Source organism: Bufo bufo, chromosome 1, assembly GCF_905171765.1.
Source record: "Bufo bufo chromosome 1, aBufBuf1.1, whole genome shotgun sequence".
Taxonomy (NCBI): Eukaryota; Metazoa; Chordata; class Amphibia; order Anura; family Bufonidae; genus Bufo; species Bufo bufo.
In genome coordinates this window covers 737,192,864-737,211,810 of record NC_053389.1, presented here as the reverse complement: position 1 = coordinate 737,211,810, position 18,947 = coordinate 737,192,864, and positions in this window count along the sequence as shown.

Sequence of the window (18,947 nt, the reverse complement as noted above, 5' to 3'; positions counted from 1 at the left end):
TAATATTCTAAAACAAGAATATATAGCAATATAGCGAATATTCGAAAAAAAAAAAAAGAATATAGAGCAATTTAGCTAATATAGTGCTATAATATTTTTTTTAATAGTTGAAATTTTTTTCCAATCTGAACTTCAGATGATGAGAAAAAAATGACAACTATTAGACAGAAGATTATAGCACTATATTAGCTAAATTGCTCTACATTCGTTTTTTTTCGAATATTTGCTATATTGCTATATATTCTTGTTTTAGAATATTACGAATATTCTAAAAAACAAATATATTCGTTTTTTCAAATATTCGTAATATTCTAAAACAAGAATATATAGCAATATAGCGAATATTCTAAAAAAAAAAAAGAATATAGAGCAATTTAGCTAATATAGTGCTATAATATTTTTTTTAATAGTTGAAATTTTTTTCCAATCTGAACTTCAGATGATGAGAAAAAAATGACAACTATTAGACAGAAGATTATAGCACTATATTAGCTAAATTGCTCTACATTCGTTTTTTTTCGAATATTCGCTATATTGCTATATATTCTTGTTTTAGAATATTACAAATATTCGAAAAAACAAATATATTCGATATAATGCTATATATTAGTTTTTTAGAATATTCATCATTTTTCCAATTTAAAGTCATGATTCATCCCTGCTTCTTGCTTATGGGCCAATGAGTCCATGGCCCACCAGCAAGAAGCAGGGAGGAATCATGTTTTTACTCGGCAACTGAAAAATTTGCCATAAAAATTCTCAATAAAAACACTCGAATATTTTAAATTACGAATATATATCACTATATTCTAAATATTAGTGAATTTTCGAAATTCGAATATTCGTGATCAACACTAGTAACGACTTGCAGGCTCTGCTGTGTCCTCCATCGGCTAGGTTTGTCCCCTTTTGCAGCACAGCATGACTTGTAGGCTCTGTTGTGTGTGCCACCGGTCTAGGCCTGTCCAGCAGAGAGGGACACTGACTGGGGGAGGGAGTCTGGAATACAAGATATTCTGGGTGTCTTTATATTGTTGTGTTATTACTACTGTTAAAGTAAAGTGCTCTTGCATAAAAAGCTGGTGTCGGTGTCGCTTTTCTTGTCTGTGACTTCTGTGACTTCGCTGTATCCTGGGGAGCCCACCCTGGTACATGGCTTACATCTTGGCGTAGTCGGCAGGATACAGCGACCGTTATGGACGGGAATGTGGCGGGAGACCGTCCCCCGGCGCCAGTGGTGCCGGATTAGGACCCAGCCCAGGGTGCACAGGCGCAAGACCAGCTTGCCCCCATCAACATGGCCACCCCAGTAGGATATATCCCCATAGGGGCACTTCTGCCAAAGTATGACGGTAGAAACATGACATTGCAGGACCAGACTGAAAGTGTGCGAAGTGCGGTTAAAATGTGTAACTTGACCCCCGAACTATGGGCGTTGGGAGCCCTAGAGGGTGACGTCGGACGGACAGTGATGTGACAGCCCTCGCCATTGTGAAGGATGGATGTGTGCCTGTACGCTGCCACAATGTTGAGGACTTGCGAGTTAACCGTCCCTGGAAACACCTTGCTGGCCACAGTTTATGTGTCCGAAGGGGGTATCGTTTGACAAAGGGACTTCACGCTACAGCCTGATAGGAGATCAGCCTGGACCTATACTGTGGAGAACCATCCAAGGGAAACCCCGACAGCAGAGTGGAAGGGTCGAGTGATCATGGCCCGGGTGGGGGTGGACTGCAGAACCCTGACCCCGGGGGAACAAAAGCTGCTGGAAGACACCCTTTGGGAATTTCAGGAGGACTTCTCGAGACATGATGAGGACTTTGGGTGTGCTGTTGCCATCGAACACGAAATCCCGACCAGCAATGCTGCACCGATCAGGGAATGTTACTGGCAAATCCCACCTAAGATGTACCAGGAGGTGAAAGATATGGTGGCCAGCATGTTGGAATACTGGGTGATCCAGGAGAGTCAAAGTCCGTGGGCTGCTCCGGTAGTCTTGGTGCAGAATAAAGATGGGAGTCTCCGGTTCTGCGTGGATTATCGGAAGCTGAATGCTCAGACCGTCCGGGATGCCTACCCCCTTCCGCGAATTGAGGAGTCATTGTCAGCCCTAATCCAAGCGAAGTTCTTCTCAACTGACCTGGAGAGTGGGTACTGGCAGGTGCCGGTGGCCAAAAAGGACAAAGCCAAGATGGCCTTCATTCTGCCTATGGGACTCTACGAGTTCAACCGGATGCCATTCGGCCTCTCCAATGCTCCGGGGACATTCCAGCAGTTATTGGAGCACTGTCTGGGGGATCTCAACTTCGAGTCAGTATTGATATACATGGATGACATAGTAGTGTTTGGGGCCTCCTTTGAAGATCACCTCCAGAAGCTGCGACAAGTCCTGGGACGGCTACGAGACCATGGGCTCAAGATCAAGCCCAAGAAGTGCCAGCTGTTCCGACAGTATTTAGGACATGTGGTCACCCAGGAGGGAGTAAAACCGGCCCCCAGCAAGGTGGAGGCCGTTCAGAAGTGGCCCCGGCCAAATACACTACGAGAGGTGCGGGCGTTCGTGGGACTTGCCGGTTACTACAGGAGGTTTAAACCCAAATCTGCTCAGCTGGTGGGCCCATTAAACGAGTTACTGAGGGGAATGGCTAGGGGCCGAAGAAACGTCCCATCGACTGGGGACCCCGGAAACCAGAAGCCTTTGAAGCGGTAAAGGAGGCGCTGACCAGTGCCCCGATTCCTGACTTGCGCGCGGTTCGACACCCCAATCCTGCTGTTCACTGACGGAAGCCTACATGGTCTGGGGGCCATACTACCCCAAGTCCTGGATGGACAGGAGAGAGTCGTTGCCTATGGGAGCTGGTCCCTAAGAGAGTCAGAGCGCAACCCTGATAACTATAGCTCCTTCAAACTGGAACTACTGGCACTGGTGTGGGCCATGACCGAAAGGTTTGCAGTAATGACCGTGACTGGTGCAGAAGTGACCGTGATGACAGACAACAACCCGTTGGCACATCTGGAGAATGCCAAGCTCGGTGCACTCGAGCAGAGATGGTTGGCCCGCCTTTCTAAGTACCAATATCGCATCAAGTTCCGGTCCGATCTACAAATCACTCCTATCTATTACACCCCCCACCCTATATTTTTTCTCAGCTTGGGAAAACGAACTTGGAATCAGCCTCACAGAACCTGAAAAGGCATTCATATTAACCCACTCTCACAGATTTAGTAGGTGTATTAAGATACAAGAAAACTCATATAAGTTGTTGTCCAGGTGGTACAAAACCCCAGTGTTTCTCCACAAGATAAACCCGGAGATACCGTACACATGTTGGAGGTGTGGCGGAGACTCTGGGACCTTGTCTCATATGTGGTGGGGATGTCCTATTATTCAACCATTCTGGTCTGAGATAGAATGAATAATAAAAAAAATCTGCTCCACAAACCTTTCTCTAAATCCTAAATTAGTTCTATTATGGTGCCCTACCATAAGCTTTACTCCTACCTCCCATAACCTGACCACTATGCTTCTCACAGTGTCACGGATGGTGTACAGGAAACAAGACAATACCATATAAACAATGTCTCTCTGGATCCACAACTATGGAACAAAGGGAGACCCCTGCAATAGACCTGCCGCTCTCCCTCACTGCTCAGCCTATGCGAACACCCCAAAGGTGGATGGCCGCATATCCACGTTCCTCGGCTATCTATTACCTGAAGACCCTACAATAGTGAAGGGACACGACCACCGGCTCCCTACACTGACACGGAGGGAGTCAGGGTCACCTGGATCCAGAAAAGACAAAATCATAAATACATAAACAGCACTTATCTTGCAGACGACTGACGACTGAGGACTGGGAACTGGGAACAGCATGCGCACACACTCCAGGAAGTTGTATCAGCCGCACACTACTGCATTATGGGGAGGAACTTAAAGGGTAGCAATCAGTCCAACTGCATGACAGCTGAGATAGACTAACGAGATGAGAAACTAAACCAAAACAAAGAAATTCAAGGAGGAGGATCTGAGAAGCTCCTGTAAGCGCTTCCCCGCTGTCTGACTGTGACACACAGCTGCGAGCTTGCTCATTCCACTAATGTGGAGAAGCACCTCGGCCCCTACACTATCTAACAGCTGTGGGCTGTTTAGTGAAACATCATCTACCTCGGCAAGGCCGCATTTGTGTAAAGGGACTTGTGGTCATCCCGGTCAAAGCCACCCTCTGATACAGAAGGGACTCAGGTCAGTGAACCTGTTTATGCTTTATGTTGCATCAGTGACTCCCGTACCAGAAACCAAGTTTAGGCCGGCAAGTAGTTAGATAGATATGGTTCTAGCTGGCTGCAATTCCAAGTGCTGATTTATAAGTGCATTGGAGATATTCAGGAGACTAACTTAGTCTCAGAGTTTTTCCACTGTAGCAGAACTTCAGTGGTGTTTCTGGTGGATACTCCAGGTAAGGAATTTGTTAGACAGGGTATCACTATTGTCTGATTGCAAATGAGCATAGGCGAGTAAGGTGTTAATTTTCTGTTGGGGGAGGAGCCTTTGTGGGAGTGTGTGTATATATAGCAACATAGTATTAGCTTGCTAATTATAGCTTGCTGCTTTTCCAAGTGCTGATTTTATAAGTGCATTGGAGATACTCAGGAGGTAATCTGGAGGTGGATACAATCTAAACAAGTAAGATTTGTTTGTTTAAAATCTTTCCCCTCTTTAGGCTACTTTCACACTAGCGTTGTTTTAATCCGGCGTTCAATTCCGACACCGGAACTGCCCGCCGGATTCAGAAAAACGTGTGAAAACGGATTACATTTGAGTCCTGATCAGGATTTTGATCACAATGAAAAAATGCATTGGAAAAAACGGATCCGCCATTTATGGACTTTAACATTTTTTTCACATTTTTCGGGTTTAACATGCAAAATCCGGATCCGGTTTGACTGAACACACAGCGCCGGATCCGTCGTTAATGCAAGTCAATGGGAAAAAGACCGGATCCGGCGTTCAGTCAAAGTGTTCAGGATTTTTGCCCGGAGGTAAAAATACAACATGCTACGCTTTTCTGAAAAGCCTGATCAGTCAAAAAGACTGAACTGAAGACCTCCTGATGCATCCTGAACGGAATGCTCTCTATTCAGAATGCATTAGGATAAAACTGATCAGTTCTTTTCCGGATTTGATCCCCTTGGACGGAACTCAGCGCCGGAAAAGAAAAACGCTAGTGTGAAAGTACCCTTACAATGGCAGACCTGGTTCTGTGCAGGAATTGTGCTTTTATTTCAGGTTCCACTCTTCAGAGGTTTGGATACTGTCTGATCTGTAGACAGTTCTCCATAATGCAGCAGGAAATTACCTTTTTGAAATATGAGATTTGTAAATTAACCATTAAACAAACTCAGGCTGAGAACATTGCAATGCCACTGCCACAGAGGCCCCCTAGAAATGGAAGATGGGTTACTGTAGGTTCTGGTAGACTGAGAGTTGTGGATAGAAGACATGCCCCACAGTCTGTGGCTCTCCATAATTCATTTGCAGCACTTTCAGAGTGCAAGAGAAACATGGAGGATGGCTCAAGCACAGTGGGTGAGAAACAATCATCTCCCATGCCTAAAGTATGCAATACTGCAGCCAAAGACAAAAAGGAGAAGGTGAGGATTGATAGTAAGCTGCTGTTGGTGGGCGATTCCATCATAAGAGGTGTGAAGTTTGAGGAGAATAGTGTTGTGAGATGTCTCCCTGGTGATACCGGTAGCAGGGATAGATGACGGATCCTTAATATTGTTAGGCAAGCAAAGCAGGAAAGGGAGGTGGATGTTATTGTCCATCTTGGGACAAACGATCTGGCTTGCAATGAGGTTTCAAAGGTGAAAGAAGCTTTTCACACACTTGGAAAGGATATACTGGAGGTTGCATCAACTGTTTTATTCTCTGCAGTTTTGCCTGTGCATAACCTTCAGCATGACAGGAAGATGCGCATTAAGGAATTCAATGTATGGCTTGGTGAATGGTGTCTGAACCAAGGGTTTGGCTTTGTGTCTCATGTTAGCTCTTGTTGGAATGGAAAAGAACTGTACAAGAAAGATGGTTTGCATCTTTCTCTCAAGGGAACGAATGTCCTCGAGAACAGTTCCAAGTATTTGCTAAGGAGCATTTAAACTAGGAAAGGGGGGCAAAAGAGTTATAATCCAGCAGTCCAACTGCCCCCCGGAACAATGCCAGAAGATGCCAGTAGCACAAAGGTTAAGAAATGACAAGCTCAGATTCTTGTCTACAAATGCTCGCAGTTTAGGGAATAAGATCAATGAACTTGAGGCTATAATGGCATCTGAGAATATAGATGTAGTGGCTGTTACTGAGACGTGGTTCAATGGAAGTAATGACTGGGATATAACAATACCAGGGTTCTCTCTATACAGGAAAGACAGAGAAGGCAAGAAGGGGAGGGGTGGCCCTGTATGTGAAAGATAGCATAAAATCTAATTTGATACAAGTTAGCGAGAACAATTTAGAGTCAGTTTGGGTTACCTTGCAGCTTGATAATCATAAGGTAACTCGTGTAGGTGTGATATATAGACCACCTAGCCAAGTCAAAGAATTAGATGATCTACTAGCTGAGGAAATAGCTAAAATGACCTAGAAGGGGGAAGTTATCATTATGGGAGACTTCAATCTTCCTGATGTACAGTCGAGGCCAAAAGTTTTGAGAATGACACAAATATTAGTTTTCTCAAAGTTTGCTGCAAAACTGCTTTTAGATCTTTGTTTCAGTTGTTTCTGTGATGTAGTGAAATATAATTACACACACTTCATACGTTTCAAATGTTTTTATCGACAATTACATGACATTTATGCAAAGAGTCAGTATTTGCAGTGTTGGCCCTTCTTTTTCAGGAACTCTGCAATTCGACTTGGCATGCTCTCAATCAACTTCTGGGCCAATTCCTGACTGATAGCAACCCATTCTTTCATAATCACTTCTTGGAGTTTGTCAGAATTAGTGGGTTTTTGTTTGTCCACCCACTTCTTGAGGATTGACCACAAGTTCTCAATGGGATTAAGATCTGTGGAGTTTCCAGGCCATGGACCCAAAATGTCAACGTTTTGGTCCCCGATCCACTTAGTTATCACTTTTGCCTTATGGCACGGTGCTCCATCGTGCTGGAAAATGCATTGTTCTTCACCAAACTGTTGTTGGATTGTTGGAAGAAGTTGCTGTTGGAGGGTGTTTTAGTACCATTCTTTATTCATGGCTGTGTTTTGGGCAAAATTGTGAGTGAGCCCACTCCCTTGGATGAGAAGCAACCCCACACATGAATGGTCTCAGGATGCTTTACTGTTGGCATGACACAGGACTGATGGTAGCGCTCACCTTTTCTTCTCCAGACAAGCCTTTTTCCAGATGCCCCAAACAATCGGAAAGAGGCTTCATCAGAGAATATGACTTTGCCCCAGTCCTCAGCAGTTCATTCACCATACTTTCTGCAGAAGATCAATCTGTCCCTGATGGTTTTTTTTGGAGAGAAGTGGCTTCTTTGCTGCCCTTCTTGACACCAGGCCATCTTCCAAAAGTCTTCGCCTCACTGTGCGTGCAGATGCGCTCACACCTGCCTGCTGCCTTTCTTGAGTAAACTCTGCACTGGTGGCACTCCGATCCCGCAGCTGAATCCTCTTTAGGAGACTATCCTGGCGCTTGCTGGACTTTCTTGGACGCCCTGAAGCCTTCTTAACAAGAATTGAACCTCTTTCCTTGAAGTTCTTGATGATCCTATAAATTGTTGATTGAGGTGCAATCTTAGTAGCCACAATATCCTTGCCTGTGAAGCCATTTTTATGCAACGCAATGATGGCTGCACGCGTTTCTTTGCAGGTCACCATGGTTAACAATGGAAGAACAATGATTTCAAGCATCACCCTCCTTTTAACATGTCAAGTCTGCCATTTTAACCCAATCAGCCTGACATAATGATCTCCAGCCTTGTGCTCGTCAACATTCTCACCTGAGTTAACAAGACGATTACTGAAATGATCTCAGCAGGTCCTTTAATGACAGCAATGAAATGCAGTGGAAAGTTTTTTTGGGGATTAAGTAAATTTTCATGGCAAAGAAGGACTATGCAATTCATCTGATCACTCTTCATAACATTCTGGAGTATATGCAAATTGCTATTATAAAAACTTAAGCAGCAACTTTACAAAATTTCCAATATTTATGTAATTCTCAAAACTTTTGGCCACGACTATAAACTGGAAAACCAAAATAGATAGTTCTGCCAGGAGTACAGATATTCTAAAATCCCTACTGGCATTATCTCTACAGCAAGTAGTTGAGAAGCCAACCCGGAAGGAGGCCATTTTAGCTTTAGTATTCACAAATGGGAATTTGGTAAATGATATTACTGTAGGGGAAAGCTTGGGATCTAGTGATCACCAGTCAGTGTGGTTTACTATAAGTACAGTGACACCACACAAAAATAAAAGTTTTAGATTTTAGAAAAACTGACTTCTCTAAAATTTGATTAGTGGTATACGAGTCCCTATCAGATTGGAACAGTTTCATTGGAGTCCAGGAGAAATGGGACTACTTAAAAGTGGCACTATTGAAGGCAACAGAAAATTGCATTAGGCTTGTCAGTAAAAGCAAAAAAAAGAAGAGACCACAAAACAAAAAGATAGTATTTAGGAATTATAATTAAAAAAAAAAGCCAAACAAGTTATAAGAGCTTCTAAAGCACAGGCAGATGAGAAATTAGTCAGGGAAAAAAAAAGCGATAAGGCATTCTTCAGATACATAAATGAAAAAAGGAAACTAAAACAAGGAATTACAAAATTAAAAACAAAAGAAGGAAGGTATATGGAAGAAGATAAAGAACTAGCTGACTGCCTCAATGAATACTTCTGTTCAGTTTTTACAAAGGAAAATGAAGGAAAAGGACCTCAGTTAGGAAAGAAGACTAATGATTCTTTTGATGTATGTGTTTTTACAGAGGAAGAGGTTCTAAGTCAGCTGTCTAAAATTAATACAAATAAGTCACAGGGGCCTGATGGGATACACCCAAAGCTATTAAAAGAGCTTAGCAGTGAACTAGCAAAACCATTAACAGATTTATTTTACCAATCACTGGCAACAGGAGTCGTCCCAGAAGATTGGAAATTAGCAAATGTTGTGCCCATTCACAAGAAAGGTAGTAGGGAGGAATCGGGCAACTATAGGCCAGTAAGCCTGACATCAATAGTGGGGAAATTAATGGAAACCATACTAAAGGAGAGGATTGTGGAACATCTAAAATCCCATGGATTGAAAGATGAAAAACAGCATGGTTTTACTTCAGGGAGATCATGCCAAACTAATCTTATAGATTTTTTTGATTGGGTGACTAAAATAATAGATGGAGGAGGTGCAGTAGACATCGCTTATCTAGACTTTAGTAAGGCTTTTGATACTGTCCCACATAGAAGGCTTATCAATAAATTGCAGTCTTTGGGCTTGGACTCCCATATTGTTGAATGGATTAGGCAGTGGCTGAGGGACAGACAACAGAGGGTTGTAGTCAATGGAGTATATTCAGACCATGGTATTGTTAACAGTGGGGTACCTCAGGGATCTGTTCTGGGACTCATATTGCTTAATATCTTTATCAGTGAAATTGCAGAAGGCCTCGATGGTAAGGTGTGTCTTTTTGCTGATGACACAAAGATTTGCAACAGGGTTGATGTTCCTGGAGGGATACACCAAATGGAAAAGGATTTAGGAAAACTAGAGGAATGGTCAAAAATCTGGCAACTTGTTGTGCCTTTTCATAGGTAAATGCATTGATATCCAATTCATTATCGTCAAAATGGATGTTCATTTCCTTTAAGAGCCATGCTCGACTATAGTTACAATTTTGTTTGTCATTGAGTAGGCCAAATTAAGGTCACACAAAGTTTTAGTGTTATTTTTCTCATGAATGTACCAGTCTGAGAAGATGCCTCCTTGTCTACTTATAAATTTATGATGGGAGATAAGATAAGAAGCAGCTGGTGATAATTACCTATACAATTAGGCATTTATAAATGAAGCAAAATATATAATATGTGTGCATTCATTTAATGAGCCTTAGTTAGTCCTTCGCATAAGACAATCAGTAGGACATATATATATATATATTTGTTTATATTATATTGTTATATGTTACGAAGACAACATATATCCAGTATATTGTATAAATTTCTCATTAGAAGAGTGTCTGTGAAGATGTGTGTTTTGTAACAATTAATCACATCTTTGGTATCACAGAGGAGGTACTGATATCTCTGTGAGAAAACAAGTTATTTACGATCCATAAATCAACAGTGTGAGAAACTTTAAGTGAGACGCCTAGAGGTCTGTCTCTAATTGCTACAAGTGTCAGAATTAATCCCTATGGCTTTGAATTAAAGCTTCTAAGGTCAAAATGTATATTCAGACTTACATAAGTTAACCCTTTATACTATGGATGCAGATAGCTTATACAGCAGTGCCACCTAGGTATCAGTAGGTGACATTACAACAGTAGCAAGAGTGCATTCTGGGTAGGGTTATGATGTCACAATTTTTATCAATGGTCACGCCCATCCGACAATGATTGGAAAGTTCCAAACCAGGAAGGTGTGTCTAACTGATAAGTTTGGGATCATAAGCCATACACAGGAGGTGAAGGGGGAGAAGGAAAAGGAGAGAGGAGTTGAGTCTCTAGAGTCTCTATCAAGATGAAAGCCATGATGAGATGCGCTATGATGGACCACCCAGCTTTCCTAGGAGCAGAAGTGAGATTCCTACTAGGACTTGGTAAGAGACACAGGAAATGATATTTTATTTTATTAACACTAATTTGATAGTGTGGGTGAAATTATACCATCTAGATTGGCGAATAAATAAATAATTAAATTAATTGATCATCTCCATATTGAGATGTAGTCTTAGGATATTGTGAGGCTTCATTCTACCTGCAGAAGAATCTAGACTCATAATCTAACAAAGCATTAAATAATTGCTTTTATATATATATATATTGATAGAACATTCTTCGCCAAGCTAAGTGATGGATTCCCACAGGAGAGACTTATTTCAATTCCATCCCGTTTAAGATCCTAGATCCCTGTTATTTGTCCTAATAGTCTTACCAAAGTTATATATGTGAAAATAGTCCAGGATGGGGCAGAAGGATACAGTTGTCTCTTCTAAGTTATATCCTTGAATGGATTTGCCCATCTTGAAGTCATGTGATGTGTAGTTGGTTAGGGGGGGTAGAATGTATTTAGCATTCTATAATGATGTCTAGGATTAGACATGCCCATCTTGATATCATGAAGTTTTCTCTGAACAGAAGTAATGTATATAACTTATGTTCATACTTTGATATCCTAACCTAATAATAGCTTGGTTATAATGTGACAAGTTATTTCCACTCACATGTATTGTTAAGCTTGTAATGCTTTATATTAACGCTATATATATTCATTTGCATGTATCTTTGTGTTTATTTACTTATATATGTTTATAATCTTGTAACCAATAAATCTGCATATTTTTATAATACCTATGTATTATTGTATAATGTAGAAATACATTTTATCATTAACATCATCTCACATCAAAAATAACTTATTTATCTGAGGAAATAGTCGGACTCAGAAGTGAATTTTATCAATTAGGTTGTCTACAATTCACCAGGTCATGATTTTAAGAATTTATGACAAATTTTATAAATTTTATTTTTTTATGGTTAATTATTTTTATGACCATAATTAATAATTCTTAATTGAATTATTACCCACCGACAAACTAAAATCTAATGTTAATAAGTGCAAGATAATGCACCTGGGGCGTAAAAACCCAAGAGCAGAATATAAAATCAGTGATACAGTCCTAGCCTCAGTATCTGAGGAAAGGAATTTAGGGGTCATTATTTCAGAAGACTTGAAGGTAGGCAGGAAATGCTAGCAGAATGCTTGGGTGTATAGGGAGAGGCATTACCAGTAGAAAGAGGGAGGTGCTCATGCCGCTCTACAGAGCACTAGTGAGACCTCATTTTGAGTATTGTGCTCAGTACTGGAGACCATATCTCCAGAAGGATATTGATACTTTCGAGAGAGTTCAGAGAAGAGCTACTAAACTGGTACATGGATTGCAGGATAAAACTTACCAGGAAAGATTAAAGGGCCTTAACATGTATAGCTTGGAAGAAAGACGAGACAGAGGGGATATGATAGAAACTTTTAAATACATAAAGGGAATCAACAAGGTCAAAGAGGAGAGAATATTTAAAAGAAGAAAAACTGCTACAAGAGGACATAGTTATAAATTAGAGGGGCAAAGGTTTAAAAGTAATATCAGGAAGTATTACTTTACTGAGAGAGTAGTGGATGCATGGAATAGCCTTCCTGCAGAAGTGGTAGCTGCAAATACAGTGAAGGAGTTTAAGCATGCATGGGATAGGCATAAGGCCATCCTTTATATCAGATAGGGCCAGGGGCTATCCATAGTATTCAGTATATTGGGCAGACTAGATGGGCCAAATGGTTCTTATCTGCCGACACATTCTATGTTTCTATTTTTGTTATACTGCACCGAATTGTTCTGCGCCACGGTAACAACTTGCAGGCTCTGCTGTGTCCGCCACCGGCTAGGGTTGTCCCCTTTTGCGGCACAGCACAACTTGTAGGCTCTGTTGTGTGCGCTACCGGTCTAGGCCTGTCCAGCAGAGAGGGACACTGACTGGGGGAGGGAGTCTGAAATACAAGATATTCTTGGTGTCTTTATATTGTTGTGTTATTACTACTGTTAAAGTAAAGTTTCTGTTCTTGCATAAAAAGCTGGAGTCGGTGTCGCTTTTCTCATCTGTGACTTCGCTGTATCCTGGGGAGCCCACCCCGGTATGCTCTAATATTTAATGCTTGAGACCATATTTTGCCAGTACTACTGTTTCCATGTTCCTTTTTTCTTAAGAAATGGCACAGGGTCCGCACTCATGTTCCTCCAGGAGCCACCACAGACCTTGATCGAGCCTTACATGCAGGAAAGTGAACATCTTCCTTCTTGCTTTTGTCTTTGCAGCATTTGACTGTTGATAAATCTACTTGCACTTGTTTGGCTTAGGTTTATCACGGATGCCAAAATCCTATACCTTATTTTCCAGTAATATTTATTAAAGGGGTTATCCAGGGATTGATAATGATGATCTATCCTTAATGTAGGTCATCATTATCATATTGGCGGGGGTCCGAGTCCCAGCACCCCCCGTGGATTTCAGGGAGCTGCCGCGCTCTCCGGACCCTTGGCAATAAATGCTGCACAATTTATTTTTATTTTTTTTACAATGGGAGCCAATAGCAGATGCAATAGAACAGCAGTCACCCTATACAGTATACATCAGGAGATCTTTCCAATCAGTGCATTCTCTGAAGGTACATATTGGATCAGAGGTGGGCTGGTGGACAGTCTGCTGGTGCCCTCCTCACATCTTTTCTTTCATTAATACTGTAATAGACCTTCCAGGGCTGCTAGCAAGGTACATATAGACATGATGTTCAGAAGCACCAAGGCATGAAGGGTCACATAGTTCTGGTGCTGGCACTGCCCACAGACTCCATCTGTGGGAAGAGCAAGGGTATGGTCAACTCCTGACAGGTCTGCTGCAAATTTTCTGCATTGGAAAACGTTATGGATTTTGTTGTAAATTTAACATAGATCTCACCATTTGCAATGGCAGAAATCCACACCATAGCACCTTGGGGGTCATTTTCTATGCTCCCATGCCTGAAATTAGCATTAAAAAGCCACAAACTGCTGGTTTACAACTTTTTAAATCCCGTTGTGACTTATAGTATTTCTACACTGCCCTCGACACTTTCTGAAAAGGAGGCGTGGTGAAGGTGGTCGGGGACACTTCTCATTATTTATGCCAGTTTTGTTGTAAATGATTAATGAAATCTTCGCCAGCTGACGTAAATTTCATTGCAGGCACATGAGCACATGTTTACCTCATCATACATTAAGTGCATCCTCCCTCTGGTGCAAGGAATATCAAGACCAGCATAGAAAATGGCAGTCTTGATAAATGATTCCTCCCTGTGTTAAGTTCAGATTTGATTGAGCAAACTTTCCACGGTTTGTGGGTGAAATTTTAAATCTCAATCACTTTGCTGCTACTGTAAGGGTCCATTCACACGTCCGCAACTGTTTTGTGGTCCGCAAATTGTGGATCCGTGAAATACGGACACCGGCCTTTTCTGCGGACAAGAATAGGACATGTTCTATTTTTTTGTGGGGCTGTGGAACAGAAGCGCGGATGCGGACAGCACAAATGTTTCCCTTTGCAATACTTGAAGTCTGCGTCAAATCTGCGGCAATAAACCCATGTACTGAAAAGGCTATGCCTACAACTGTATGCTTGCATTGGACTTGCCTAACCGATTGCTGACCCTGCATATTTGTGTTGGCCGTGCCTTCTGTCAATATGGACCCACCTTCAACATGGGGTCACTTTTAGTTTTTTTCTCTAAGTTCCCAGTTTGCCCCTACATTGGACATGAAGTAAACATATACAAACATAGAAACATAGTTCTGATATAGCAATAAAAATCATTATTGACATTTAGTTTAATGGATTCCTCTTTTCAAACACCTTGAATTCTGCACATCACAGTTGTTAGAAAGGAGTAAATTTCAACGGTGATGTGATTGGAGATGTTCGCAGCCTCATGTGTAGGGTGACATTGCTGAAGGCTTGCATGGAGCTCATGCATGGCTGCCTCCACAAAGTGTTTGCACATGATAAGATATTCAAGTGGATGCCCTGAGCTACATTAGACATTTTCTTGTTTCCAAACATTTAGATGCTCAATGCTCTTTCTGCACCATGAGGACAGGGATGGGTTTTAAATTCAATGTTTAGTACAGAATTTGCACAAAACTATAGATTTTGCTACAATTTCAAACTCGATGAGACATGGAATATCAATACTTAGAAGCCTTTTTCAATGTTCTTTCAGGAAACAATTCAAAGTTAAAGTATAACTGTTGTTTCAGTTTAACTGTTTCCCAATGTAAACTTACTTTGGCAGTTGGGCATTTAACATGCAGGCACCTGGGACTAATGTATGCAATCAAATGTGACCCCAGCATCTGAGCAGTTAAAGACCAGGGGCGTGTGCTCCCAGCCATGCACCAGCTCCCCCTGGCAAGGATTCGGGCAGTCAGATGTAGTATATCAGCCTCTGTATTCAGCACAAAAGTCTGAATATTTGTGGACATTTGTTTCCCCTATGAAAAGTCATCAACTCTTCACTTTATTTCACTTTAAAGGGTTAACTTGCATTGTTTAATACTGTGTAACTGCATTTTATATGTTTGTTGTGATATATATCCTGTTAATTTGCACAGCACTGTGGAAAGGGTTAATGAACACTGAGAGACTTTTGGGACTTTCTAGGTAATAATAATAAGCTGGTAATTTTCCACAGCTACTATAAGGTTTAAAAAAGAGCATTTTGTGGAGGGAAAAAAGCCAGACTTGTGTTTATCACCAAAACCAGAGACACTGACCTTTTGGATATCTGGTTTAGCTCTGTTGTTATGTCTGAAAAACCTGTTTTTGTCTGGAAAAACTGCAGTGTCATTACCATTGAGTATTATTGGAGTTGTAATGTAAGTCTACAAGAGATGGGAGTTGTAACATTATATTTGTTTGTGCTGAGTTTCTCCACTTCACCCTCCCACTAGAAAGTTCTAGTTCAGCTATAAGGAGAGCAGTCAGAGCCCCTAGTGTTCTGCAGTTTGGGAACAGTGCTTAGAAGAGGAGACTCTGCCAGACTATCGAGTGACCAGAAGAAGATTCTGAAATGGGGACACTCTGCCACAGACTCAGGCCTTTCCTCAGCAAACCCTTCTTTGGCCAGGGAGGAGATTGCAGAAGCCAGCTCTATGCCTCTCCTGTATTGTTTTGTACTTGAATTCCTCCAGTAAAGAAGCATACTGGTTTACTGCAGACCCTGTCTCTCTGGACTTATTTCACGTTGGGGTGCACCACACCTCATGCTCCAATCCGGAGAGCAGCAACACATGGTGAGTAGAGATGTCCCGAACTATTCGCCAGCAAACATCGCTTGTTCGCGTTCATATGCGATGTCCTGTCCGCCCTCTATACATCATCATTGAGCAAACTTTGACCCTGTACCTCACAGTCAGCAGACACATTCAGCCAATCAGCATACCCTCCCTCCCAGACCCTCCCATCTCCTATCAAAAAGCAAGGACAGCATCCATCTTAGATTCATTCTGAAGCTGCAGTGTCACAAATTTGACTAACTTGCAATCGCAATGCGATTAATACAGGTTATATTAATCGCATTGCGAATTCATCTTAGAGCTGGGTTCCTAATGGTTGTATTGCTAGAATATAACGAAGATTGAGAATATAGTGCTATATTCGTTATATTCGTCAATTCTAGCAATACAACCATTAGGAACTCAGATCTAAGTTGTAATCGCAATGCGATTAATATAACCTGTATTAATCGCATTGCGAATTCAACTTAGAGCTGGGTTCCTAATGGTTGTATTTCTAGAATATAACGAAGATTGGAAATATCTCGATTAACATATGCGATTGCGATCTTCGGTCTGCCCCCTATACGTCATCATTGAGCAAACATTGACCCTGTACCTCACAGTCAGCAGACACATCAGCAGCATACCCTCCCTCCCAGACCCTCCCACCTCCTAGCAAAAAGCAAGGACAGCATCCATCTTAGATTCATTCGGAAGCTGCAGTGTTAGTGAGAGGAGGGACAGTGCAGCTGCTGCTGATTTAATAGGGAAATCGATAGTTAGGCCAGTGTATTCAGTGTCCACTCCAGTCCTGAAAGACTCATCTGATCTGCTGTAAGGACAGCGTCCTGACAGCACCCCAAAAAGCCCTTTTTAGGGCTAGTACATCAGTCTGCTTTTTCCCCCCCCCCCCTCTGTAATCTAATTGCAGTTGCCTGCCAGCGTGTGTGTCAGGCCCACAGCGTATACTGTGCCCACTTGCCCAGTGCCACCACTCATATCTGGTGTCACAGTAGCTTGCATTTAAAAAAACAACAACTTTTTTGACTGTAATATAATTGCAGTTAGTTGCCTGCAAGCTTGTGTGTCAGGCCTACAGCGTGTACTGTGCCAACTACTGCCAGTGCACAGTGTCACCAGTGCCACTCATATCTGGTGTCACAGTAGATTACATTTAAAAAAATAAAAAATAAAATTTTGACTGTAATATAATTGCAGTTAGTTGCCTGCAAGCTTGTGTGTCAGGCCTACAGCATGTACTGTGCCAACTACTGCCAGTGCACAGTGTCACCAGTGCCACTCATATCTGGTGTCACAGTAGATTACATAAAAAAAAAATAATAATAATTTTGACTGTAATATAATTGCAGTTAGTTGCCTGCAAGCTTGTGTGTCAGGCCTACAGCGTGTACTGTGCCAACTACTGCCAGTGCACAGTGCCACCACTCATATCTGGTGTCACAGTAGCTTGCACGCATAGTACAACTAAACTAATCTAAAAAAAATTACAGGCAGAGGCAGGCCGTTGTAGTCGTGGTGCTGTGATTCCCTTTGGCCCTAGAATAATGCCCAGTGTTCAGAGGCCACGTACCCTGAACTCGAAAAGTTCTGAGGGCATAGTTGACTGGCTAACACAGGACACCCAATCTTCTACAGCTTCCGCTCGGAAACTTGACGCACCATCCTCCTCCAGCTCAGCTTCGGGCACCTCTCAAGTTACCACTCGCCCGCCTGCCGCCACCACCAACACTAGCACCACAGCTGCTTCACTTGATCTGTCAGAGGAGTTATTTACACATCAGTTGGAAGAAATGAGTGATGCGCAACCATTATTGCCAGAGGATGTAGATAACAGGGATATGTCTCAGTCAGGCAGCATTACACACATGGACGTACGGTGTGATGATGATGATGTTGTACCCGCTGCTGCTTCCTTTGCTGAGTTGTCAGATACAAGTGAAGCGGTTGATGATGACGATGTGTCCGTGGATGTCACGTGGGTGCCCGCTCGAAGAGATGAAGAACAGGGGGAAAGTTCAGATGGGGAGACAGAGAGGAGGAGGAGACGAGTTGGAAGCAGGGGGAGGTCGTCGCAAGGAGCTAGTGGCACAGTCAGACAGCATGTATCAGCACCCGGGGTCAGCCAGACAGCACGCCAATCAACGCATGCTGTTGCCACCACCAGAATGCCGTCATTGCAAAGCTCAGCAGTGTGGCTTTTTTTTTGTGTTTCTCCCATTTGCAACCTGTGCCAAAAGAAACTGAGTCGTGGGAAGTCCAACACCCACCTAGGTACAACTGCTTTGCGAAGGCACATGATCTCAAATCACAAACGCCTATGGGATCAACACATGATGAGTAAAAGCAGCAAACAAACTCAAAGCCACCATCCTCCTGCTGGTCCAGCATCTTCAGCCACGTCAACCACTGCTGTCCTCTGTCAACCATCCGCCACTCCGCCTCTCGCCTTGAGCAGTTCCTGCTCATCTGCCCACAGTCAGGTGTCTGTCAGGGAAATGTTTGAGCGTAAGAAGCCAATGTCACAGAGTCACCCCCTTGCCCGGCGTCTGACAGCTGGCTTGTCAGAACTCTTAGCCCGCTAGCTTTTACCATACAAGCTGGTGGAGTCTGAGGCCCTCAAAAAATATAATGTAGCTATTGGGACACCGGAGTGGAAGGTACCCGGCCGAAATTTCTTTTCACAAAAGGCAATCCCCAACCTGTACTCTATTGTGAAAAAGGATACCTGGTCTGCAAAGCACAGTCAGGGCAGGTATATCACGTACACTGCGCATTGGGTAAACCTGCTGATGGCTGCCAAGCATGGAACATCCCGGATATGACAGTGTCACGCCGTCTTGGGGTTGACTT